The sequence below is a fragment of the Lissotriton vulgaris genome, chromosome 2_1 (assembly GCF_964263255.1).
Source record: "Lissotriton vulgaris chromosome 2_1, aLisVul1.2, whole genome shotgun sequence".
NCBI lineage: Eukaryota > Metazoa > Chordata > Amphibia > Caudata > Salamandridae > Lissotriton > Lissotriton vulgaris.
The window spans coordinates 512,766,678-512,793,149 of record NC_141687.1 but is presented as its reverse complement, the minus strand read 5'-3'; the positions used below and the strand labels follow the sequence as shown (position 1 = coordinate 512,793,149).

The 26,472-nt window shown below is 47.3% G+C and overlaps 1 protein-coding gene across 1 annotated transcript in view; it reads left to right on the top strand.

Annotated features, from left to right (window-relative positions):
* The window catches only part of RFTN2 (raftlin family member 2), a 404,027-nt gene extending 377,768 nt beyond the window's left edge, over nt 1–26,259 (top strand). The window contains exon 10 of the mRNA XM_086955427.1: nt 24,381–26,259. The gene's annotated coding sequence lies outside the window, so the exon portion shown is untranslated. The remainder of the gene's footprint in view (nt 1–24,380) is intronic.
* The last annotated feature ends 213 nt before the right edge of the window (nt 26,260–26,472 follow it).

Genomic DNA, 26,472 nt, shown 5'->3' with positions numbered 1-26,472 from the left:
GAAGGGATGAAAGGTATTGAATGTCAAGTGGCGTGGGGTAGCAACCCACAGATCCAACAGTTGGTGGCGTTGGTGGCAAGATTGTGCTGGTGCAGCAGCTGTACAAAGGAGTTATTCCAAAACTCCTTTCGCCTCTCTCTGAGTTGAGGAGAGAGCGAAATCAGATAATGTTCCTTCATGGTGGTAGGCTGAACAGTGGTCAAGAATGTTTCATGAGCAGGTGCATTTTCTTCCACGATCCAGAGTGTGGTCATGAGGAGAAAGCAGAAAAGGATTGTGATGAAAAGTGCAATTGTCTTTGAGCTGTGGAGTCTGTCTGTTTTTGGGTTTCTGTAGTGGGTATTTCCTGTTGCTTCCATCATCTTCTTATTTGGCGCTTCCATCATCTTCTTATCTGGCGCTTCCATCATCTTCAAGGTGCTCGGTAGCGGGCAGAACCACAGACTTCGTTTAGCTTCTCTCCGGGTGACCCTTGGTGGTGTTTAGGTCACCGTTCTGAGATTTAACTTAGTCCGTGGTCTACTTAGCCGAAGCTCCCTCCTTTCGACGCAGGAAATACCCTTCTCTGGATGGCACAGTGGGATCAGAGAATTTTGCAAGTTCAAGTGCTTCGGTATCAGGATAGCAGGTTAGTGACGGTCGGCCCTTGTTCAGGAGCTCTTCTTGGTTGTCGATGCTTTCTGTTGTGGCCAAGGTCGAGGAGACCTTCTTGCAGTGGTGTGCGTGCAGCCAGTGCCGTTTCCCCTCCACACGAAGAGCCGTCCGGGTGGTGATCAATACTTGCCAGGGGCCCGTCCACCGGGGTTCCAGACTCTTCGCTAGCTGAAAATTTCGGATCAGCACGTAATCCCCAGGTTGGATGTTGTGACCCAGACCACTGGAAGCATCGGGGATGGCCTGCTGCACCTGCTGATGAATGACAGACAGAGTTTCAGTCAATTTATACAGATAATCAGACATTAGAACGTCCGGGACGTCATGAATGGAAGTTGGTTTCGGTGCAGACCAGACACTCATGGGTCGACCGAAAACAACCTCGTAAGGTGTCAAGTGATGTTTGGTGGGGGTGGAACGCATCGATAGCAATGCCAGTGGGAGGGCGTCTGGCCATTTCAGACCCGTGGTAGCCACTATCTTGGCCAGTTTAAGCTTCAGTGTGGCATTGTGTCGCTCAACAAGTCCAGCAGACTGGGGGTGGAAGACTGCGTGGAACTTCTGCTTGATGCCCAGCCCCTTTAAGATGAGCTGGATGACTTCGGCTATGAAGTGGGGGCCATTGTCGCTCCATAAAATTCGACAAAGGCCGTAGCGAGGGAAAAATTCCTTTAACAGTACTTTTGCAGTGGCCATAGCAGTGTTGTCACGGGTTGGGTATGCTTCCACCCACTTGCTAAATGCACACACCACCACAAGTACGTATTTCAGGCCTTGGCATCTGTCTAACTGGATGTAGTCCATCTGCAGGACTTCAAACGGGTGATTTGGGACCCCAAACCCTCCCCGAGGTACTACAGTTCCTTTCCCGGGGTTGTGTTGCAGGCATATCAAGCATTGTTGGACCAGACGTTTGGCGGAGTCTGTGATTTTATCGTTGTGCCAAACTCTGGAGACAAGTTCAATCATGGGGGCTGATCCTATGTGGGCAGGGGAGTGTGCCATAGTCAGTATGGGAATCAAGTATGAGTCAGGTAGCAACCATTTGTTTGTGTCTTTTGTCCGCCAGCAGCCTTCGTCGTCTTTTAATCCCACCCGTGTCCATTCAGTCAATTCGTGTTGTGTGCTAGCCATTTGAATGTCTCTAATAGTGTCCCTAGCGTCAGTCCATTTTTCTGCTTGTGACCTGGTCACGTACATACGTGTTGTCGTCCTATTTTCAGCTGTCGTTCGAGCAGTGATGTCGGCTAGTGCATTTCCCTGTCCAATAATGTCTGTCACTTTCTTGTGTGCCTGGCATTTGATGACCGCAAGCCTTTTGGGGAGAAGGACAGCTTCGATCAAGGCGGAGACTAGATCTCCATGCAAGATGGGGGTGCCGTGTGAGGTCAAGAATCCCCTTTCCCTCCAAAGGAGCCCAAAATGGTGAACCACCCCGAAGGCGTACTGGCTGTCGGTGTAAATGTTCGCTGTGATTCCTGCTGCTAGAATGCAAGCTCGTGTCAGGGCAATCAGTTCCGCTGCCTGAGCAGATCGTTGTGTGATGCGGGCTGTCTCTACTACAGTTCGGGCCGTGGTGACTGCATAGGCAGCTGAAGTGGTGCCATCGGGGAGTTTGATGCAAGAGCCGTCTACCCACAGCTCTCCGTCGGGGTCAGGAAAAGCTGTGTCTCTGAGGTCAATTCTACTTCTAGTCTGTTCGTCCGTAAGGGTCACACAGTCATGCACAGGGGAAGCATCGGGATCGTTCTCTGGTAGGGGTAACAGAGTTGCCGGGTTCAGGGTGGTGCATCGTTTCAGGGTGATATGGGGAGCAAGCAGAGTCAACTCGTATCCAGTCAGTCGTGCACTCGTCAGGTGTTGGGTCTTAGTCTGGTTCAGAAGGGTGTCAACTGCATGTGGTACTAGTACCGTGAGGGAATTCGAGAGTACGATCCCCTCACTCTGTCGGATAGAGATAGCAGCGGCAGCTACAGCTCGAAGGCAGGCAGGTAAGGCTCTGGCTACAGGGTCAAGAGTGGCAGAGAAGTAAGCGCATGGTCGTTGCTTTGGGCCAATGGACTGGGTCAGGACAGATAAAGCGCACCCCTCCCTTTCGTGAGTGTAAAGGAAGAAGGGCTTTGTGTAATCAGGGGTGCCTAGGACAGGGGCCGAACAAAGGGCATCTCGTAATTCCGTGAAGGAGGATTGGCATTCAGTAGTCCAAGGGAGGGGGGAAGGGACATCTTTGGCTAGCAAAGAAAGCAGTGGTTTTACAATGAGACTGAAGTTTGGCAACCACTGTCGACAGAAAGAGGTGAGGCCTAGTAGGGAGCGAACCTGTTTCTGAGTCTTAGGGACAGGAGTTTCGAGAATGGTTTGGATCCGGTCGGGAGTGAGTTTCCTTCCGTCTTTGGACAAAAGGTGGCCTAAGTAAGTGACCTGGGGTTGGCAGAATTGCAACTTCTTCTTGGAGACCTTGTGGCCATTTTCCGCAAGGAAGTGCAGGAGTTGAATGGTGGCTGTGACTGCTAATGGAGTGGTGTCGGCTGCCAAAAGGATGTCATCGACGTATTGCACTAACACCACTCCATCGGGTAACTGGACTTGATCCAGCTGTCTCTTGAGGGCCTGGCTGTAGATGCTAGGGCTTTCTATGTAGCCCTGGGGTGCTCGGCAGAACCTATACGAGCGGGCTTTTAGGGTGAAGCCGAAGAGATATCGGCTGTCCGGGTGGATGGGGATAGAGAAAAACGCATTTTTGAGGTCAATGACAGTGAAGGTGGTGGCAGTAGAAGGAATCAAAGCCAGGATGGTGGTGATGTCTGAGACCACGGGGTACTGGGGTACAACCACTTTGTTGATCTCTCGAATGTCAATGATAAAGCGGTATGCTTTCTCATCTCCCTCTCCTTGTTTCTTAATGATGGGCAAGATAGGACTGTTGCAAACGTTGCTAACCACTTCCTCTACCACTCCTGCGTCTATCAGTGACTGAATGATCTTTACCAATGCCTTCTCGCCCTCGGGCGATATCCGATATTGTGGAAGTTTTGGGAGTATCGCGTCCGGTCGGACAGTAATGTGTACTGGGTCAATCATCATGCGCCCTACGTCCGAATCTGTCTTGGCCCACAGATAAGGAGGCAGAGTGTCAAGCAGGGATGTGTCAGCGTCAGTGATGGAAAACATGCGTCGGGGAGGGCAATGTCTAAGCAGAACGGGGTTGTCGTAAAGGAAAACTCGAACTCCGTCTTGAGAACATCTAATTGTCGCTCGGAAGTGTTTCAATAAGTCAAGTCCCATAATGGCGTCAGGGCTATTGGAGGAAAGCAAAAACGTGGTGTCAGTGGTGTTGTTTTCTAAGTCGAAGAGGATCGGAGCGGACAAAGGGTTAGTGGAGGGCGTTCCATCGAAACCTGTCGATGTTATAAGTGAGCCAGACAAGGGTGCCCTTGGAATCAGTCGTTTAGATAACGCACTATGTGTTGCGCCAGTGTCTACCAAAAATGGAGACTTTGTACCCAAGACCTTAGCAGTGACATAAGGGCCTTGCTAGTCAACATAGAGCTCGACTGGATCCCTCCCTTGCCCTTGGCAGTCCTATGCAAAGTCGTGGGCGTCGTCGTAGTCAGATTGCTGGCACTGGTTCTGTCTGGGTCGATCAAATGTATTTGGTTTGCTTAATCTATCGTTAGTCGTGTCATTTGTGGGCCCTCGCAGCTGTCCTCTATTTCTCGGGCCACTTGCTATGTCCTTGGGGTCTTTATTTCTGATTATTTCCAAAAGAACCGGGCACTGGGATTTCCAATGGCCGGTTCCTTTACAGAAAGCACACTGGTCCTCTCTAATGTCTGTACGTCCAATGTGGGGAGTCGAAGTGCGGTCCTTGGGAGGTGCAGTCCTAGGGACGTTCGTCTGATAGTTTCCCTTGTATTGGTCACGTCCTATAGTCACCCCTTGCAGTTGCGCAATCATCACCCTCTCTTTCAAGTCTTTCTTCTTTTTCTCTGTTGCTCTATCGTTTTCATTTTTCTGATGTTCGTAATATTGGGCCATCTGGAGGATAGCCGCAGGTTTGGAGGCTGCCCAACTACTCTCGCTGGCCTGCAGTTTCTGGGAGACCTCTGGTGACAAACCCTTAACATAATTCTGGACAAACAGATGGTGTCCAGTTGCAGTGGTCATGTCCTGGCCGCTGTAATCGGAGAACACCATTTCAAACCGGGAGAAGTAGTCCGATACGTCCTCCTGGGGTTTCTGGCGACAGGCCGTTACTATCGACCAGTCCACTTTCTTTTCTGGAATCAGGGTTTTTAATTTCTGGACGATTTTATCTGGGAGGTCTAAAATGGATTTCAAAGGCTTCTGTCCAGGTTCTCGTTGTTTATCAATGCCATCGAGTTGTGACCAGGTATGTCCGAACAGCTCAAGGTGGTCGGCTTTCCGGATTTGCTTCCACACATCAGCTGGTAGACATAGCCCGAAAAACAAGCCGATGTCAGCCAGGGTCATAATCGTTGAACCTAGGGCTGTACCTAACTCAGTATAGAAGGCAGTGGGGTTTTTACGTAGATCAGGCAGAGATTTCCGGAATGTCAGAATCTCTTGCCGGTCCCACGGCTGGTAGACCCAGTTGTACACTACCCTTCCTTTTGCATCTTTGTGGTTTACATCATCGTTAGTCCCTTCACCTCGTGGAGGAACCCAGTAAGGGGCAGCCTCTCGTATCGGCATCATAGCGTTAGATTGCTCAGTTTGTGGTTCGGCCGCTACGGATGTCGTGGGTTTAGTTCCCGATTCTTGTTCAGTGAGGTGGCGGAAAACCTCAAGCGTGCGCATAAGGAGGTCCGTCACATCACACTCACCCTCATCCCCGATATCGACCTTCCGGTACAGAGTCGTTAGGCTCTCGGGACCTTTGTCTCGATATCGGTCCTCGTATGCGTTCAAGACATGATAACACAGTCGTACGGTAAAGTGTCGTCTGTGACTCCCTGTATACGAGTTGAACATATCCGTGATGTACTCTTCATCTTCCTTTCTTTCTACCAGTGTCCTTGCTATCTTGTCAATCCCTGCTCGCTCATCTTTGCTTAATCTGTTTGTTCTTGCGGAACCAGCCCTTCGGGTCTCAGGGTCGCCTAACGTTGTCGTTTGTGTAGTATCTAATACAAGGAGTTCGGCCGGCACAGAGGCCATGGGGGCCGAAGCTGTGGCGCTACTCTCGCTTGTGCCTGGGGGTGGTGGGTGCTGTGCTAAGGGTTGGGAAGGGGCGTATGGAGGGGGCATATAGATGATTGGAGGTCCTAACAAAAGATCATCGCTACCTCGTTGTTTCAAGGGCAATTCAGGATAGAGCGTAGGGGGCGTTCTAACCGGACACTGGTTTGATGTTTCTATCTCTGGTTTCTGGTTGGCTTCCTCTCTTTCCTTAATCTCTTCTTCTAGTTTCTTAGCAGCTAGGTGGGCTGCCTTTCGCAGCTCTTTTCCCAACCTACTCTCATTTCTTTTCTTACGCTGTTCGGTTTCTTTGCGCCACATGCCGAAACTATCAAGCATAGTGGGCGTTGTCTTGTGTTTCCCAAGGGCTGTTTCTAGCGCGCTCATTTTATCATCGTCGAAGGATCCTATCAGTGGCCACTGACTTTCTCGATCTTTTTTCGTATATTTATGCCACAGCTTGCTATAAGCTATAGCGATCAATCCATGCTTTGTGAACATGTCCTTATTAGGGGTGCCTTCCGGTGGAGCCGGATGGTTCATCTCTAATAAGCGGTACGGGCTAAACAGGCTACCAATCAGTGGGGATAAGACAGGCATGACGGATTACAATAGGGACAAAAAGTCTGCACTACCTATCTTATCACTGCGTGCAAAGACTAGACAGAATATTTCTATTCTTCGTTGTTTGCAGGCAGTGAATACCTCAAGAACCAATATCGAACAGTCAATGTTCAGTCAATCAAACAATCAATGGGGAGAATAAGTAGGCACGACGGGTTACAACGGGGACAAAGGTCTGCGTTACCTACCCTTTCACTACCTGCAAAGAGAGAACCTGTTCTTTCCTGTTTGCAGACAGAGAATCTCCAGAAAACAATCCGCGAACAGTAGTTCGGGTTCAAACAATCAATCAGTGGGGGAGAAAAGATAGGCACGACGGATTACAACGGGGACAAAAGTCTGCGTTACCTATCCTTCACTACTTGCAAAGGGAGAGGCTGTTGTTTCTCCGTTTGCAGACAGTGAATCTCCAAACAAATCAATCAAAAGAGTAATACTAGTATTTTCAAAACAAATCAAACAATCATTTTGCAATTCGTCGTGTTTACACGACCTTACCTGGACCGCATGGACAGTTTCTTGTCTTCCGAATCCAGCGCCCGATCGTCCTCTATTCTTCGTAGTCCTCGCGGCACTCCTGATGGTTCCCAGTCAGGACCGTAGATCACTCGAGAGAGGTCTGTTCGGAACCAGTGAAGTTCGGATGATCTGCTGTCAGACGCGGGTCTATCGGACAGGAGCTCTCCCGATCGTTGCAGTCGTTCACTCTGTCGTCGGGACCTCTCCCACTGGATCCACGAGTCGCTGATGGGCCCGACGTTGGGCGCCAATTGTAGAAAAAGGTACGGGCAGAAGACCTTTTTCAAAGTTGCCCGGCGTTAACCGCCTCTATACCCACTCAAGTTACCGAACAAAGAGGCAGGCGCTGGAGACTGGAAGGCAGGAAACAGAAGTTTTATTCCGACGGAGCAGAACACATCAAATCAGACAACAGGGTATCTTCTTGAGGTGCTCTAACCGCATCTCTGAGGCCTGGCCTCTTATACACGAGTTTATTGCTTTTTTTTTTTTTTTATGAAATCTTTACGAGTTTATTGCTTTATTACGTTAAACACATCTCTGTCATTACTTTGATGTAAGGAAAGACATCCTCGGAATCCCCGCTTCAGGCCCGTTCCCACACACATTTACAGTTGAAGTCCCCACCCCGGTCACAACAGGTGATGATTATCGCGCAGCTGGACATTCCGCCGATTCACGGAATGTGTGAGGTTGATCGGATCTCATGGGGTGGGGGCTTTGATCAACTCTTGGATCCTTTGATGGGGGAAACTTCCTACTGTACAGGAGGGGGGGCAATAACAGTATCCGCAGGGCCAGGTGGCGGCCTGGGAACGAGGAAGACAAACAGGTACAGAGGAAAGGGGGTTTTATCAAAGGATCCGGGACCATGAAAGGAATGGTGGGAGGTGTCGCGCTGGGAACAGGATGGGGTTCCGAGGCAGAGCTGCGTGGAAGAGGGGTTTACGATCCAAGGCATGTGAGAGCGGGGGCTGTCAGCGTGCGGGGGATGCTTTGCGAGGTCAGGGGAGAGAGAGAGAGACGCGCTGGCTATCAACGATGGGCAGAGAGGCCATGGTACTCAAAATGGCTGCCGCTTACGCGCATGAATGGGCTCGAAAAGGGGGGGCAAGATGGCGCCGATAATGTTGATGCTGCGACCTAATGTTTAACAACCTCCGTCTCAGTCGCTCCACTTCACAACCAGCAAGATGTGTTTCATGCAGCATGGCTATTTGGACTCCCTGCTTCATCAAATATATATGGATGGTACTCCGTTTGGTGGCTGACCCCATCCCTCTAATATTATCAAAGGAAAGACAACCGTGTTACCTCCCAAAACATAATAAAACCCCCAACTGCCAAGTCCCACACCTAAGAGCAGTCTAGCAATGGCTGATCGCCCAAACCTGTAAAGAAAAAACAATAGTACTAGTATGCTACCTCCAGAATCCAATAAACAAAGGGAAGTTGCTGACCCCACACTATTATTTTTTGTCTCCAAAGTTAAGAGAAAACAAACAAAGACTAATCTTCTATTTGTTGGGTATATTTATTTTTACCCTTATGAATTTATCAATTCTTTTTTCTAATTTTCATGAGTGAGAAAAACACTGTACAATAAATACACATTTACACATATATACACAACTACTTCCCATTATACATATATCCATTTTATAAACAATCTTCTTCTATAATGCAATAGTTTTTATCCATAAATAATTACTCATTGCAAGATAAATGTCAAAAAATGGAATAACCACAAAAAGAATAAGCAAAGAAATTGCTAAGAGAAAGATCAAAATCAAACTTCGAAAGCTGAATCAAAGTTGCATTTAATGAAATCTTGTTGTCTTTCTTTTATGCCTGCCTGCCGACGCGTTTCAAATCCGGTGTTTACAATTGCCAGATTCTCATCAGGGCTTTTTCGTTGTGGCATATATGTCTGATTTGGTGTCTGTGTATGAACCTAACAGATCTCTTAGATCCAAAGGAATGGGTCTACTTAAAACTACATGCCCCAAAAAAGCTAAAATGGGTGGCAGATCATTCCGCACCTTAGCTGCCAGGCAATGGAACCTCCTGCCTCTAGATATCAGGCTGGAGAGTAATGAAATCGTATTCAGGAAGAAGCTGAAAACTTGCCTCTTTGCTGTGTGAACTGGTTCGTTCTTTTTTTTTTTTCCTCTGCTGCTGCTTTCTTTCTCTATAGCGCGGGGACACGCCGGGAGGTGTTACCATGCGCTCTACAAACTCCTTTAAACTAAACTAAACAAAAAATGTAGCAGAAGGAAATTAAATAACTGGGGTTCTCTAGTTGTCACATGTCCCTTGAGTAACTGGCCGTCACATCAAAAATGTAAGTACCTTCATTTATGGACGGGCGGTCCCGCGGGTCCACTTCTTCTAGTATTACCAAAACAGTCTTTACCCTTTTATGGGGACGTGTCACCTAATGTGCAAGTGAAAGGGGAGTATTTACTAGTCTGAATAAAGGACAGCTCAGTCAAAGTGGTACCGGATTAAAGGGCCTCAAAATCGTACCTTATTTCTTGTATGCAAAGACTTTGGTTCTTCATGTATCGCACTCGACGCAATCTAAAACAGTAATCAGACATGATGCTTAGAGCCTGTTCCAGTAAAGAACAAGATTAAGCCTGCCTCCCTGCCGAGCAACGTACCTGACTTGCTCGTTCCGGTCGCGGGGTTTATAGTTGTTTAGCACTTTTTCTCCTCCGCGCTGCTGTCACCAGCGTTACTTGGTCGCGAGGATACCCTAAGTGAAGCGCAAACTTGTTAATGTAATGGAACACGGTGCAACCGTTTGTGTATGTTAAGCAAAGGCGCTCTCTCACCTGTCGGTGTCTGCTCTAGGACGGAGATGCGAACGTTCTCTCGGCGTGGCGGCCATGTTTGGTTCCTCCAATATAGGCAATCATCGCAATGCATTCTGGACATTGTAGTTGTTGGTCCTATCAAAGTTGCCATCAGAAATTGTATCAAAGTCTAGATACTTCAGAAAGCGAATTCAACCCCGTCTGTGTGCTGTTAAATTTTAGGATTAAGTAAGCCTCCTTTTTCAGTAAGACCTGTCTGTATTGGTCGCCAGTTTTGACTGATTCACACTGAACAAAACAGTCCACTTGAAGTTGTGATCTCCATGTTTATTTTCTACAAAGTGCTTTACATGGGGCGCAGTTAGGACCTTATTTTTGAGGCGTGATGTGTGTTGGGTCATTCGGGCGTTAACTTGTTGATTCGTCTTACCAACATAGATTTTAGGACAAGGACACACAATGGCGTAAACCACATTCTTGGTCCTGCAATTGGAGAAGCACTCATGCTTCCAAGTGACATTCGCATGTTGAAATATTTTGCCCTCAATGGTGGTATCGCACGCCACGCAGTTACCACATCTGTGGTGCCCTTCTATAAGTTTCATTCCGCATTGTGATAGGAGATCACTTTTGGGTTTTGGTAACCTTATGTCCGCTCGGACAATCTGCTGGCCAATGTTTTGATTCTTCCTATATGCAAATATAGGACGAGGGAATGGCACTTCCAATTCTTCTAAAAGGTGCCAATTTTTGAGGACCATTTGTCTTATTTTATGGGTGTCCGGACAAAATGTGGTGACACATACCATGTTTTCAAGCTCACGTTTTTCTTTGGCTTCAAGGAGGCACTCTCTTGGAGTGTAACGTGCCCTCTTGTAAGAGTGTTTGAGTAACTTCCTCGGATAAGCCCTTTGGATCATCTCCTCACAGAAGTTCTGTCCATATTGGTCATACTCGCCTACCTCAGAACAATTTCTTCTAATACGAAGAAGTTGCCCATATGGCAGGTTAGCCCTCAAGTTCCTTGGATGGGAACTCTTGTAGTGGAGGATGGTATTTTTATCAGTTCTTTTCTTATACAAGGAGGAGCTTAATTTGCCATCAACGTTTGATATTTCAACGTACAGAAACGTCATTCTCTCTCAACTGGAGTCTATGGAGAATTTAATGTCCTGATGTTTCAAATTTAGCCACTCGTGAAACTCTGAGAACTCATTGTGGCTCCCCTGCCACAGGAGCCACACGTTGTCGATATATCTGAACCATTGTACAATGTGATGTTTAAATGGATTGTTTTCTTCCACATATTTCTTTTCATATTCGGCCATAAAAAGTACGTCTATTTCTGGAGCATAAGGGCACCCCATGGCGGTGCCCTTAATCTGCATGAAGAACTCCTCATTAAAGCGGAAGTAGTTCTTTTTCAGCGTAATTTCCGCTAATTTCAGAATGAAGGATGTGGGGACCCTATGTGGTCTTTCTCTAGAGTCCAAATAAAGTTCTATCACCTCCAACTCTTCGTCCTGTTGGATCTGCGTGTAGAGGGATGTAACATCCATTGTAACCATAAGTTGTGTTGTTTGGTCAAACAGGGTACCTTCTACTTTAGTCAAAAAGTCAGTTGTATCTCTTAAATATGCTTTGACTTTACTAACAAAAGGCTTTAAGAAAAAGTCCACATATTTGGACAGGGGTTCAAGGCACAATTCACAGCCGAGACGATAGGCCGTCCCGGGGGATTATTCAGGTCTTTATGTATTTTAGGCAGAAAATATGCCACTGGGGTTCTTGGAAACTTCTTCAATAGGAACTCACTCTCCTTTGGGCCCAAAAACCCATTATCCCTGCCAGTTTGGACAATGTCTGATATTAATGCCTGGATCTTTTGTAGGGGGTCTTCTTGTAGTAACTTTGGAGACAAAAAATAATAGTGTGGGGTCAGCAACTTCCCTTTGTTTATTGCATTTATTGGTCCAGCTGCCCCCTCGTCCCAGGACCACACTCCGTTGTGTTACTACCTCGAGAATGCCAGCAGGGGCTAAACAGGTAGGGGTGGGCTGGGCCCTTGAACACCGGAAGTGCCCCACCCACCCACTCGACTGAATAAAGATATGTATACAAAAGGCTGGGTGCGGGGAGCAACCACTCAGCCCTTAAACAGAGTAGGTTTTAACCTGGGTTATCACCACCAATATATCTAACAGCCTGTAGTGATGGGAAGCATCCCAGTACATCCTTCACCCCAACCCAAATACTAGAATTCCCCATGTATCAGTAGGAGTAGGAGCACAATCAAAAAACAAGGTGGGGAGCATCAGCCATATCCCAAGTTCCATTATCATTAGATCAATTCACCCGCAGTTTGTGGAGTAACCTGGGGTAGTGCTTGATTGTCGCTAACTGAGGCCTCGGAGTCAGACACCAAAGAATCATTCCCAGAGGTAGTTCAGGTTCTTCTCACTGAGCAGGCGACGTCACCATTTCTGCCACCGCTACCAATGCTGCCACCCTTCCTGTTCAGCTTTAGATGGGGACGGTTTTTGCGGAGACCTGCCCTGAGAAGGCCTCCTGGAACGCTGCCTTGCCATTGGCCTAGTTGCTGATGCCCTAGGCCTGGTTCTGACCCCCCCCCCCCCTTGCCAAAAGTGTGTTTTCCCATCGAGGATAATCCGAAGCCTGGCCGCAAACATCAGAGAGTACTGGTATCCATCCTCATGGAGAGCCCTTTTAACTTCCAGAAAGGGTGCTCGCTGCGCCTTTACTCGAACCCGAAAATCTGGGAACATAGATACTTTGGCATTATCAACTACAAATGGGCCTTCTGATCTAGCCCTCTGTAGTATAGTGTCTCTGTCCTTACAATATAGTAGCCTGGCCACCACTGGGCATGGGAGACGACCAAGCGCCAGCGGCCACACCGGCACCCTGTGCGCACTCCAGAGCGAAAAAAGGGGTCAGGTGGTTCTGTGCCACCCCCGTCCACAGCCAGTATTCCAAGGAGGGTACCATATCCAAGCCTTCCACTCCCTTGGGGAGACCCGCCACTCTTATATTATTGCAGCAGTTATTGCCTTCCGCATCTTCCGCCTATTGGTCCAGGGTGCTCACTCTGTCTGACAGGTTGACCACCTTGTGGGCTAGAGTTTTTTGTTCGGGGTGTATTTTAGTTAGAAAAGTTTCAACCTCTCCCAATCGGTCCACGGGGTTGCGGTGTTCCGCACGCAGAAGCCCCAGGCCCACTGATACTGTACTTATTTAATGCTGGAGGGTAAGCTTTGTGCCTGCAATAGCAGCCAGGACTTTATCAACATGTGCCTGCGTAGAAGGTTCTGGGATGTCTAGGCCTCCCACCTCTTTGGGTTCCTCCAATCCAGTCTGTGCTGCCATTTGTTTGGCTTTGGCTTGCCCATTGTAGTGCAATTGCTGCTCCCTGTATTAGCTCTCAGATCTGGTGAGCAGGCCCGCCTCTGGCCTAGCGTTCCCCATTTTTAGGTTGTTGATGGTGCTTATGCTGTGTCCCTTCAACACCGGGATGTATGGCCCCACTGTGTCCAAGCCCAAGGCAGGTCCAATGTGCAACTGACCACCAGAACTCCAATCTCAGGCCCCTCCTCCCTAGCACGTCGCAGCCCCAAAGTCGGGGTGTACACCTCACTGTACAGGTATTTCTCCAGAGAAAATCCCTCTTCCGCTGGTGCCTGCTGTCTCTGTTTGTTGGGGAAGGGGGTGGATCAGGGCTCCTCAATGTCGCTACTTTTTCATCCCACAGCCCAAGAATGTTTAGTGCAGTCTGCAGGGTCATTTGCCCTCCGGCAGAAACGGGCTTTCTTTAAATTGTGCCAAGTCAAGTGGATCTCCTCACCTTTTGCGGACCAGGCCTCAGGGAACATTCAGTCATCTCTTCCCCCACCAAGGCTGGTACGGGTCTCAGCCCCCGGTTCTCACACTGGGTCTGTGTGTCAGTCTTTTGGGCCTCATGTACCTTGCAGCAGTTGCCTCTGTTCCTCAGCCAATGAGCTTCATGCCTGTTCTTAAGCTCAACAAAACGGGATGATGGACGGAGCGCTTGAGCAAATCAAACACTCACCCCCAGTCAACTGATCTGGGTTTAATCCATCACCATTCTTTAGCTCACTCAGCCACCCCAGTCCATCATCCCCTTTTGTTTTGCTTTGTTCGCCCTAAGTTGGCAGGTTATGCTCAGACGTGAGTCCCTTGCTCACTTGGCCACTGGATTCAAGATAGCCTGTCTGATGAGGATTATGAATCCGAAACCGGTCCCAGGAAGCCTGTTTTCGGTCCAGGGAAGACATGGCTTGGCAGTTCGGGCTGGACTGTTCCCATGAGGCACAGGGTCAGACTGATTTGCATATGGCCATGTCTGAACTGGGGTGGCTGAGTGAGCTAAAGAATGGTGATGGATTAAACACAGATCAGTTGACTGGGGGTGAGTGTTTGATTTGCTCAAGCGCTCCGTCCATCATCCTCTTTTGTTGAGCTTAAGAACAGAGCGCCAATAAAGGACTCAAGACACGGAGTGGGCGAGGGGGGAGTTACTTTTTGATATGACTGGCACAGAAGTTATTAAAATTGTGTCACACTGAGAATCTGAATCCTGTTAAGAAAAATTGTAGAACCATTTTTAAACCAATAAAACACAGTATTGGATTAATCAGTGAAATGCCAATAAAGATGGTTTTAAAAAAAAAGTTGGCCGCTGCCATGGCTACCCAAGATTCAGAGCAACTCCAACTTATATGGTTCCTCAGTCATAAGGATGCTGCTAAGTACTGCTTGAGTGCACAGATTTAACAGATCTCTTTCTTTTCCCCCTTTATTCCACTATTGATGAACATTGCCATTACCGCAGCCCTTGATACGTGGGTCTGTTTAATATTGAATGAGGATGAATGTCTGACCTTAAGAGAACTGTTTTCGAATAAACACATGAAAACATTTGAGCAGGTAAAAGAGAATTTAGTGGTGGTTGGAGCTGGGGAGAGATTCCAATAATTGCATTAAAATACTTGGATGGATGCATGGAAAGGCCCAGGCTCCACCCATGTAATGCCTCTTCGAGCAAGATTTTACTTTGCAGCTGCTCCATATTAGAGACACAACCCCATTGCAAAATCTTTCTATATCTGGGCTACAGTTTATAAAGTATATCTGCCGGTTGCAATTCATTAGAGGCATTTACAGTAGAATAATATTTTAAGATTTTATTATTTCATAGCGTAATTCTAACTCATCTATACTACTATAATAAAGGAAGAACTTTGCAGCTTTGAGGCGGGTAAACTCGGGAACCACAGCGCCAATCCACACACCCGATACATCATTGTAATCGTCAGGGTGTGCAGATGGACATAGGCTATATAAATAAAAAAAATATACGTTATTTAAAAAAATTGATGAAAAAAAAAAGTAGTCCCTTGCAAGTAGCGCCGGCCGCGACCTGCGTGGTGACATCAGGAGCGCGGGGAGGAGCGGTGTGCAGGATCGGAAGAGGAGCGGTGGACATGGCGCGGGGAGGAGCAGTGACGAACGGCGGAATGGCAGTGAGGACCGGCGGACAGGCGGGAGGAGCGATATGCGGCGAGGAGCGGCGGCTGAAGTAAGGCTCCGGGCAGGCGGGGGTCGGGGCAGGCAGTGGACGGGGCGGGCAGGGGCCCGAGCTGCTTGACAATGTCAGGGCGGGTGGGGGCCCGGGAAGCCTGATTGCTCCCGGACAAGGTTGGGACGGGCTGCTAGTATTGTATACATATATTGTCGCTCCAATCTACCAAGAAACACACAGCACTCCGGAGCGGGGCCTGCCTTTGGGCGTGGTGGAGGGACCACAATTTCTATTCAGCTCAAATTTCTTCACAGGAAGAGACAGCACTCTCGTGGGAGGAAAATAATTCTGTTTAATTAGACGAGTTACAGGTACAACGGATGCGTTTCGGGTTGTGCCTTCATCAACAGACCCCACCGAACTCAAGAATTACCGCCCAATCTCGCTCCTCCCGTTTCCAGCAAAAGTCATCGAGAAGTCCATCAACAAACAGCTGGCTGCCTTCCTCGAGACGAACGGATCCCTCGACCCCTCGCAGTCCGGCTTCCGAGCCAACCACAGCACCGAGACCGCCCTCATCGCCGCCACCGACGACATTAGAGCCCTGATGGACAACGGAGAAACAGCGGCCCTCATCCTCCTAGACCTCTCCGCGGCCTTCGACACTGTCTGCCACCGCACCCTAGTGCAGCGCCTCAGCAACGTCGGAATCCAGGAGAAGGCACTGGAATGGATCGTCTCCTTCCTCGACGGAAGAACACAGAGAGTCCGCCTACCACCGTACAAGTCAGAAGCCACCGAAGTCATCTGCGGCGTCCCTCAAGGATCCTCGCTAAGCCCTACCCTCTTCAACGTCTACATGAGCCCCCTCGCGGCCATCGCACGCCAACACAACCTCAACATAATCTCCTACGCCGACGACACCCAGATGATCCTCTCCCTGACCAACGACCCCGCCGCCGCCAGAGCCAACCTGCACGAAGGGATGAAGGAGGTAGCCGAGTGGATGACGACCAGCCGCCTGAAACTGAACTCAGACAAGACGGAGGTCCTCATCCTGGGCTCCACGCCCACCGCCTGGGACGACTCCTGGTGGCCCCCCGCCCTGGCCACCGCACCCAAACCGACTAACCACGCACGCAACCTGGGCTTCATTCTGGACTCCTCCCTCTCCATGACCAAGCAAGTCAACGCCGTCTCCTCAGCATGCTTCAACACCCTGCGCATGCTACGGAAGATCTTCTGGTGGATCCCCACGGAGACCAGGAAGACCGTCACCCAGGCCCTCGTCACCAGCCGACTGGACTACGGCAACGCCCTCTACGCCGAAACCACCGCCAAGCTCCAGAAGAGACTTCAGCGGATCCAGAACGCCTCAGCCAGACTCATCCTCGACATCCCACGTAACAGCCACATCTCTGGACACCTGAGAGACCTGCACTGGCTCCCCGTCAACAAAAGAATCACCTTCCGTCTCCTCACCCACGCACACAAAGCCCTGCACGATCAAGGCCCGAGCTACCTCAACAACCGAATCAACTTCTACGCTCCCAAACGCCACCTCCGATCAGCCAGCCACGCCCTTGCCGCCGTCCCACGCATCCGTAGAGCGACAACAGGAGGAAGGTCCTTCTCCTACTTGGCCGCCAAGACCTGGAACTCCCTCCCTCCCGACCTGCGTCTGACCCAAGACCACCTCTCCTTCAGGAAGAAGCTCAAGACCTGGCTGTTGGAGCAGTAACGGCACCCCCCCCCCCCTCAGCGCCCTGAGACCCGACGGGTAAGTGGTGCGCTCTATAAATGTCTTTGATAGATTGATTGATTGAACATTCAGCTTGCATGAAGCATTTCTGTGCATTGTAAGCATGCGATTACCTACAACTTCCAGTGTCATCAAAAATCTCATTGACACTGACATAGGACAAGAATGGCTTGCATACCCCACATTACATTTCTTTTTTTTTTTTGAAAACCTTTATTTCACAATATAGTCAAACAAGTACGGGCCTACAACCTACCGGCCGGCCTCAACATCATTTGAAGCACAATGGCAAGCAGTTGGGCGACTCAGTAGCATATCAAAGCAAGCACGATCAATCTGAGTTACACTGTAAGTAGTTGCGCTACCAAGAAGTAGGAGAAGTGAAGGTTTAATTTTAAAGTTTTTAAAGTATGTCCAAAATAGTAGAAACTAAGAAGGATCTGAGTCCAAACAATCCGTCTAGGACATAAGTGGGCAACGTTCCTCAAAGAAAGTCAGCGAGCATTATGTGCCAAACAAATGGCTGCAGGCGAGTAGCACAGGAGAGATAACGAGCAAACAGTGTGATACGCCCCAGCCAAATGGTAAGCGGTCATCCAAGAAAAAGCAATGCACGACAGCAATTCTTGAAGGGCAGACGGCCAAAACCGTAGCTGCAACTCCAGGATAGGGCAGAAAGACCCGCCATGAGGCCACGAAGCAGTCGTGAGGCGAGGCGTCTGGACACAAACCTCCAGCCGTCTCCAAGGTCCAAGATCCCCGCCCGTCTCCACAACAGTAATGGGTAGCGCGGCAGCAACCATATCTCTCGTCCCCAGCGCTTCCACGTACATCTGGGCAGGCTGGTAATCACAGTCGAACACAGGGTGTGGCGAGGTGCACAGCACATGAGGAGCAGCACGGCCACCCGAGGGCTCTGCAAGCGCAGCGGTATCCAGTCGGCTTTCCAGGTCTTGGGCCGTGTCACGTATAGCTACACGAAGATCACTCAGGGCGCCCAGAATATCAGCAATCCTAAGGGACGCCTCAGGATGAGAGGGCGCTGCCGTCTCGCACACCCTGGGCGCGTAGTCACACCGTAGCCCTCGAGGCTGTTCGCCGACGGCCATCGTGAAGGCAGCCCACAAGTAGCCGGCCCACAAAGCACTTCCACTCCGGGGGGTACAATAACAGGACGGTCCCCTTCGCCTGCCACCCGGCTGCAGTGCAGCGCCAACCGCAATAGACACCCCAGATAGTCTCCGGGGGTCGAGAGTCCCAGGTGCCAAGCACTCAGTTCAAGATGGCACCCATCGCAGCGCTGAAGAACAAGAAGACGATCAAAGCCGTCCACAAGCCGGAAAGAGTGATACAATGTAGCACCGGCGGTGATGATAGAATGCAGGCGTGGGAGCGTGCGGGGCAGGGCGGCTCGCTGTATCGAAGAAGTCAATGCAGTAATCGCTCTCCTTCAGCCAACCCCGCCCTGCTACAATGTCCGCTGTTGTTGCAATCCTGGACGGCCGCCTCCGGAGAACAAAGACCCGTCCTCCGCCATGCAACACTGAAGCGAAGACTGGGACACCTTGCCGCTTCTGCCGCGGGGATCGCGCCGGGGAGCACACCGTCGGACACAGGAGCGCCACCCGGTTCCAGGACGCCGACAGGTTAGCAGGATAGCTTGCAGGATCAGCGGCGTTTCGGAAGGGGAACGAGAAGGTCGGCGGAGCCGAGGGATCAGGCGGCCATCATGGTCGCGGGCTAGGCTCCTCCCCCCCCACATTACATTTCTTGAGCGCCATATTGGAACATGTCTAATTCCCATTGAAATTCAATCTATCGCGATTAAATATTGCTGTATTATCCTTCACAGTCAATAATTCTCTTACTGATATCGGGGGTATCACTATCAATTATTACATTTCCTAATTGTATCACATTGTTTTGTAATGCTAGGACATCATATATAAAAACATTTTGATAAAACAAGTATTGAAATGATAGTGGTCTGTATGAGCAGTTTGTTGAGTAATTCATTACCTGAATAGATTACATGAATTGTTAGTTCTAAAAAATGACTCAATTAACAGTTTTAAGAAAAAACACATGTAATTAAAATCTAGCTCTGTATGAGCCTATGTTTCTCTAAGAGTTACTTTAGACATTGTTGAATACTCATTCTGACTGCATGATGTCTTTTTACATATGGTATGATTCCTATTTAGCTCTGAATGAGCCTATATCATATCCCCTTTTGTATTGCTTTGTTCGCCCTAAGTTGGCAGGGTATGCTCAGACGTGAGTCCCTTGCTCACTTGGCCACTGGATTCAAGATAGCTTGGTTGATGAGGATTATGAATCCGAAACCAGTCCCAGGATGCTTGTTTCCGGTCCAGGGAAGACATGGCTTGGCAGTTCGGGCTGGACTGTTCCCATGAGGCACAGGGTCAGACTGATTTGCATATGGCTATGTCTGAACTGGGGTGGCTGAGTGAGCTAAAGAATGGTGATGGATTAAACCAAGATCAGTTGACTGGGGGTGAGTATTTGATTTGCTCAAGCGCTGCGTCCATCATCCCCTTTTGTATCGCGCTGTTCTTAAGCTCAGTAACCATCATCCTGAATGCAGTACATTTTATTCTACTTCAGAACTTCCCACCTCCACCCCTTTATTACCTGGGTTTTGATGTGTATTATCCCCCTCTACTATCTACTCACTTGGAGGGTCTCTCAGGTCTGCAATCATCGCGGGCCACGCCTGTATATCATCTTCGAGTTTTTCGTTGTTTCTTATTTTTTTCATTCGAATAAATTCAGCTGTCACCCATTGATTCAATTACTTATAAGTGGTGGAGTCGGACTTAGCCATGAGATTGTCACTCTTCTTTTTGCTAGTACCAGCCCCAGGAGTAAAAAATTTCTGCTGAGCTTTTTCTGTTTAGGACTGGGATTTAGATCCAGCATGACTGAACGTATTGTTCTAGGAATGGACGATCCAGTAGCTTTATGTATTTTCTCTAGTAATCCTTCGCAGAAGTGACCCACGCTCCGGCACCCCAACACCATATGGACGTAGTGAGCCATCAATTCACCACATCTAGGGCAAGCATCCGATTCTTCCAGCTAAATTTTACTTAATGTGCACGGGGTTACATATACTTGCTTGGTGTACTATGTTATATTGAATTAATTTAAAATGTACTTTGGAATTCACTTTTTGTACTCCCTCATGTACTCTTACATAGTCCCGTTCCGATATGAGCTCCTCGGAGTCCCCCTCCCACATTGTCTGTACCAGAAGGGTTGTGACTGCCATATTGTCTCAAAGGGCTCTATAGATATGGGAGACTAAGCGGCGCCCTCCCGCCATAGACAATAGGGTCATGAGCAACACTGTCATATGGGGCTCCTCCGGGAAGGAGGTCCATACCTCCCGGGCCACAGCTGCAATTTTTCCATACTACAGGAATTGTCCTGTCCCCATTTCAAAAGTAGTCATTGCCTCCTCCTGTGTCACAAATCTGCCATTACTATACAGATCCCCCATTGTATGGCATCCACCGTCCTTCCAACGTTGGACCCACATTGTTATTGTTATTGTTATTGTTATTTTAATTTTATACCGCGCCTAATCACCTGCAGGCCTCTAAGCGCCAGGAAAAGATGGTACAGGACAACAACATAACGAAGTCAGAGCAAAGAGCAGCATTCCGGTTATGCTATGCTCAGGCTTCTCCTAAACAATAGTGTTTTTAAGCTCTTTCGGAATCTTAGGAGGTTTCCTTCTTCGCGCAACCCTCCAGGCAGACTGTTCCACAACTGGGGAACCAGTACTGAAAAAGCTCTCCCTCCCTTCGTCGCCAGCCTATAGCGAGAGCAGGTCAGCAGCTGCGAGTCCGAGGACCGAAGTGATCTCGTCGGACAGTACAGCTGCAGGCGCTCCTTGATATAGGCTGGGGCCTTACCGTAAATTGCCTTATGAGCTGTACACAAACTCTTCTTAAAGGGTCTTATAACCCATAATGGCATATCTGGGGAGTAGGGAGTCCTCTCCTAATTGTATCCTCCCACACTCTCGCCACATGTCTGATTATGTAAGGGTATTCTTTCGGGATCGCATCTCCCATCATAAGCAACTCAGGTAGGGGGTTTCTCCCATGTATGCCCGCCAGTAGACTCTTTTCCCAGTTGGTATTGTCCTCCAATCCACGGACCACGTGTTGCAATTGTGCTACTATTTAATAAAGGTTCCTATACGGGATCTCCAATCCTCCGTCCGCCCATTTCCGTTGGAGGGTTCCTAGCTTCACCCGCTTACATTTGTTGCCCCAGAGCAGTTCTACTATTAAGCTGTCTACAAGAGTAAAATAGGACTTTGGAATTTCATAAAAGGAATGTTGTAGGGTGTAAAGGCATCGGGGTAATATTATCATTTTTATGATTGCCACTTTTCTCATCAAGGAAAGGGGCATGGACTTCAAGTATGTCACTGAGGCTCAGATACCTTCTACAATTCTCCCTGTATTATGCTCCAGGAATTGTGGGGGTGAGTGCCACAATTGAACTCCCAAATACTGTATTCCCTCTATTTTCCATGGCAGACCTACTTCTGGACGGGCCACTATGGCAGCACCCAACTTGCACTTGCTCTCATTATGTGGTTGATCATGCACCATCTTTTTGTTGTCTGTCAACAGTTCCAGTCATAGAGATAGTTTAAGAGCAGAGGTTGGAGATATTTTGACACGTCTGTAACCCCATTAGGCATGTATGCATTAGCTAAGTCCCAACCTCACCCTCTTTCTCTGAAAATTGAAATCTAAATTTTATCTCTGAAGCTCCACCAGCAATTCCCTCTGGAAGCTCAGTGGCACCAGCTGAAAAATGTGGAGGATCTTGGGCAAAAAGTACATTTTAAATGTTTCTGTTTTTCTCTCCCAGGGCAGTGTTTGATGCCTCCAACTAACCTGATCTGCTTTGACAATATTTTGAAATATCTTAGCATTAACAGCCTTTGTGCATTCCAACATGGGTGATACTCCAGATATTTAGTTGTTTCTGCAGACAATCTGAAACGGGTAGATCTTGTGAGTGAATATAATGCTTTGGGTCCTAGTGTTATATTGAGTCTTTCAGATTTAATTATGTTTATCTTAAAGCCAGACACTCGCTGGTAATGAGTGTTGGACTGCACCCTCACAAATATTACCCATGAATGGTGGCTAAGCAAAATATCGTTGCTTACTAGGTTCTGTTCCATTTTCATCAGTTGTAAAACTAACCACAGTTTCGTTAACGTCTCTCCTTATTTCCAGTTAACATCTATGACAAGATACTGAAGGTTTCTCCAGGGTTCATGTTCCTACTTCCGGCATTTTGTCCATCCTCCTAGCAGTAGCAGCTGTATGTGGAGCCACTTCTTGGAGGACGTGATCTTTCTATAATAGAGAGTCTCTGCACCTTTCCTATTGCTGTTTTGCGGTAAAAGGGGCAGATCACAACCTGGATGTTGTTCTGTTTTTGTAGTCCCTGCGCCCTGTCTCCGTTGTGGCACTTTTCTTTATTTTGCCTGATTTTTAACAGGCTCCCTTTTCTTCAGTATATATTGCAGTGTGCCACTATGCCGCTGCCGCTGCCGCTCACTTAGTTTTTTTAATTTTTTGTATTCCCGCTTGTCCCTGCAACACTGTATATTCCAGCTGTGCAGGCAGGGAAATAAACATCATGGTGCTCTATGAAGGAAACAAACGTGCCTACCCTGACCGTCATGTCCAGTATTCTGCACATTGCGTTGTGTGGAGGGTCTGATGGGTGGAGGTGGGCAGGGTGTTTTCTGATCAGACATACTCCTACCTTTCAGAGATCTTGTCTCCCCAATCCATAATTGATGGAATGAGAGAGAAAGGCCAGCCTCCAGTAATGCCTTTACTTTTTCTTGTCCATTACTGAAAGATCAGGAGAGTCTTTGTTTAAGACCTTCTATTGGCCGTGAGGAGCCAAGTCTCTTGTTTTTCAAATAAGGGAACAACAAAAGGGTGAAAAGCTTACGAGAGGTAACAGCTATATCTTGAGAGGTAAGTTGACAGCTATATCTTGAGAGGTAAGTTGACAGCTATATCTTGCTTGTCGACAGAGACTTACAGCCAGATTCATCAAAGGAAATTTGGCTCGCAAAGGGCCAGATTGTGAGAATCTGGCCTTTTGCGAGCGCTATTTTTGCATTTGGGATTCATCATCCCAAATGCGAAAATCGCAATTATAGAAATCGCTAAATTGCGATGAATTGCATTTAAGGAATCTCAATTTGAGATTTCTTAAATGCAATTCATGAACCATTTAAAAATTGCGAATTCGCAATCTGGGGCCGCTATTTACCGCGAAGTCTAACTACGTGGTAAATAGCGAAAACTTAGAAAAATGCACTTTAGTGCATTTTTCTAAGTTGTATGTTACACACACACATGTCCTTTGGACATGTGTGTGCGCAACACCAGTGTACATTACCATTTCAGGGGTGCTACAGAGTGTCCTTTGGACACCCTGGCACCCTTGCAATCGCATTTTTTTATTTGCGAATAGCTATTTGCTCATCGCAAATAAGGAATGACTCCCAGTTCATTCCTATGGGCCTTTAGGTCCATTGGAATGAATGGGGAGTCATTCCTTATTTGCGATTAGCAATTAGCGAATCGCAAATAAGGAAGCTGTAGAAATCACAATCAATATTGCGATTTCTACATGAATCCCGTTTTGCGAGTCTTTAATAGCGATTCCTTAATAATCGCTATTAAGGACTCGCAAAACATGACAATGATGAATCTGGGGGATAGTCTGAAGACACAGTCCTAATAGATCAATTAGATTTTCCCTTCTCGCTAAAATCCCCACCCTTGGTTTTGAATCTCTGAGACTATCTCTAGCCTTTCACAGTAGACATAGGAGAAAACATGAGATTACACAATAATATGAATTATTAGCGCATACTAGTGACTTGCTGCCTTTCGTAGCGTGAATATTTGACAAATATGCCCCTGCATATTGTACCAACAACAGGTCGTCCTACAGAGCTATCCTGTTATTGTTTTAATACAAATGTTGTATTTATTTCATGCTTTTATTTTTTAGAGAATAAGTAATTGGCTTGATAATACCTAGAAGGAAGCTGCAATGCGAGCATCCATTTAAGGGTGTTTCATTTTAGCATCCTGAATGTAAGTGTTTATTATTGCCTAACAATGTGATTTTTTTTTTAAAACAGGGATGACATTGACAGATCAACATTAATGGCGAAGTGAGATTACACATGAGCTGAAGGGCAGACGAGGAGTTTCCTCACGAAGATGAGTGCAGCTGACCTCGTCTGGCTTGTGCGGTGTGAAAATAGGACAGCTCTGCAGATACAAAGAAGAATAGTATTTAGATCGGAGCGACAACAAAGTATGCAGAGTTTAGGCCACTGGAGATGAAAAAGTATCCCTGTCCGAGCCTCCGCTGACCGCTGGACACGGACTCTTCAACTTGAATGAACACCGTGCTGTCCCAAAACGAAGGGAGATTGAAGCCGACGGGAAGCAACTCTCGAATATTCTTTAGATCTTTGACACTACTAATTGCTCTGTGATGCTGAGTCACAGATGCGACGAAAGGCAGGATTAAAACAACACCCATCAGACATATTTTGTAAGACCTTGGAGTTATTACACTGATTTCAACATGTTTATGTGGTTAAAGAGAAAATCCTTGGCTGTTATTAGGTTTTTTATAGAAAGAATTGAACATGTGCCTTATTGTGATTATCAGTAATTACCACAATGCCTTATATGACGAGATGCTGTGTATTTTTCTTAAGCAACCTACTTACTCACATTTGTATTCAGAACATTTATGAATGTTTCGGTGTTTTCAAATTAAACTGTTTGCAGTACCTTGCAAACCTTGCCTTCTTATGAAATAAGATTACATGCTAACATTAGTGACTCGATTTTTTAAACAACATTGAAAAAACATAAATTCATAAAGATGCAACATGATAGCCATATATTTTCTGGTGTTATATAAATACACATACCTGTACGAATAAAAGCTCAGGTAGTGGATATGTTTCACATTCCAAAATTATGGAGTAGGACAGTGTTGTTACAATTGTGACCTACATGAGGAGCCAGGAGGTAAACTACTTCTTTCCATGCAGAAGATCACAGTGCAGGCGTCTCCTGAAGAATTCTCCGGTATCCTGTGATGCAAAGTGATGCAAATGGCAGCCGCAATCAACTTTCATGCTCAAAAAAGGTGTGCCCTGGGGCCCTGCTATGCTAAGTGATGCAAACAACAGCAGCAATTAACTTTCAGTTTCAAAAGTATTTTTGTACTAAAAGTTGACACGAGTGCAATGGAAAGTCTTATTGTTAACCTGATAATTAATGCAAAGTATACATAAGGAGATGGGGACAACATAAACACCCTAATGTTCCACACAAAACCAACAAAAATGACCCAAAGTGTTGTCTGGAATCTTGGCTACAGAAAAAGAAGCATAAGCATGGGGAGTAGTTATCAGTGGTGCAGTAGGTGCAGTGCTACTGGGCACATTGATACTGGATTCTTGATGTATCCATCACCTCATTATCCATATTAACTGATTTATGCCTGAGTGACTGTGTACAAGGTGTTATTTGTACTGGAGAGTGTTACTTTCAGTAGAAAACTCAAGCAAGACACTGCTCCCACACCTCTGTGCTCTGACGCAACACTAATTCGTGTTTAGCATCATGCAGGCAGCATTATTAGGGTGTGCATGGTCGATGTGAAATTATAGCATTCATAACAACACATAACTTCTCAAATGTCATTATTTGTCACAATACAGCGCATGGTAGAGTGGTGAGTTATAGTTAGAGTTGTCTGGTTAGCGAGCTGAAAAGTGGGTAACGAGGACCACTACTAATCATTTGAAGGTGGTGGATACATTATAAATGATAGCTATCACTATAAATTTAGAATTTTTTTAATTTGTGCAGTTTAAACTTGGTTTGTATAGGGAAAATATGTTTTCCTAACTATAAGCTTTAACCTTTGCTTTTTTTCATTGAATTTCAATGTTTTAAAAAATGTTTAATAAAAATGTGTTTCAAATCATAGAGTCCATTGTCGCAAGTGAAGAGTTGTTATGTAGAGTGTCGTACAGTACAGAGGAAGAGAGTGTTGTAAAGTCTATTTTCATAGTCTGGAGTATCGCACATCGTAATCAAGTAGAGTGTAGTAGCGTATCGTACAGTGTAGTAAAGTGTTATAGTGTAGTGGCATGGTGTCTCATATAGTGGAGTCAAGTATCATAGACTGGAGAAACAAGT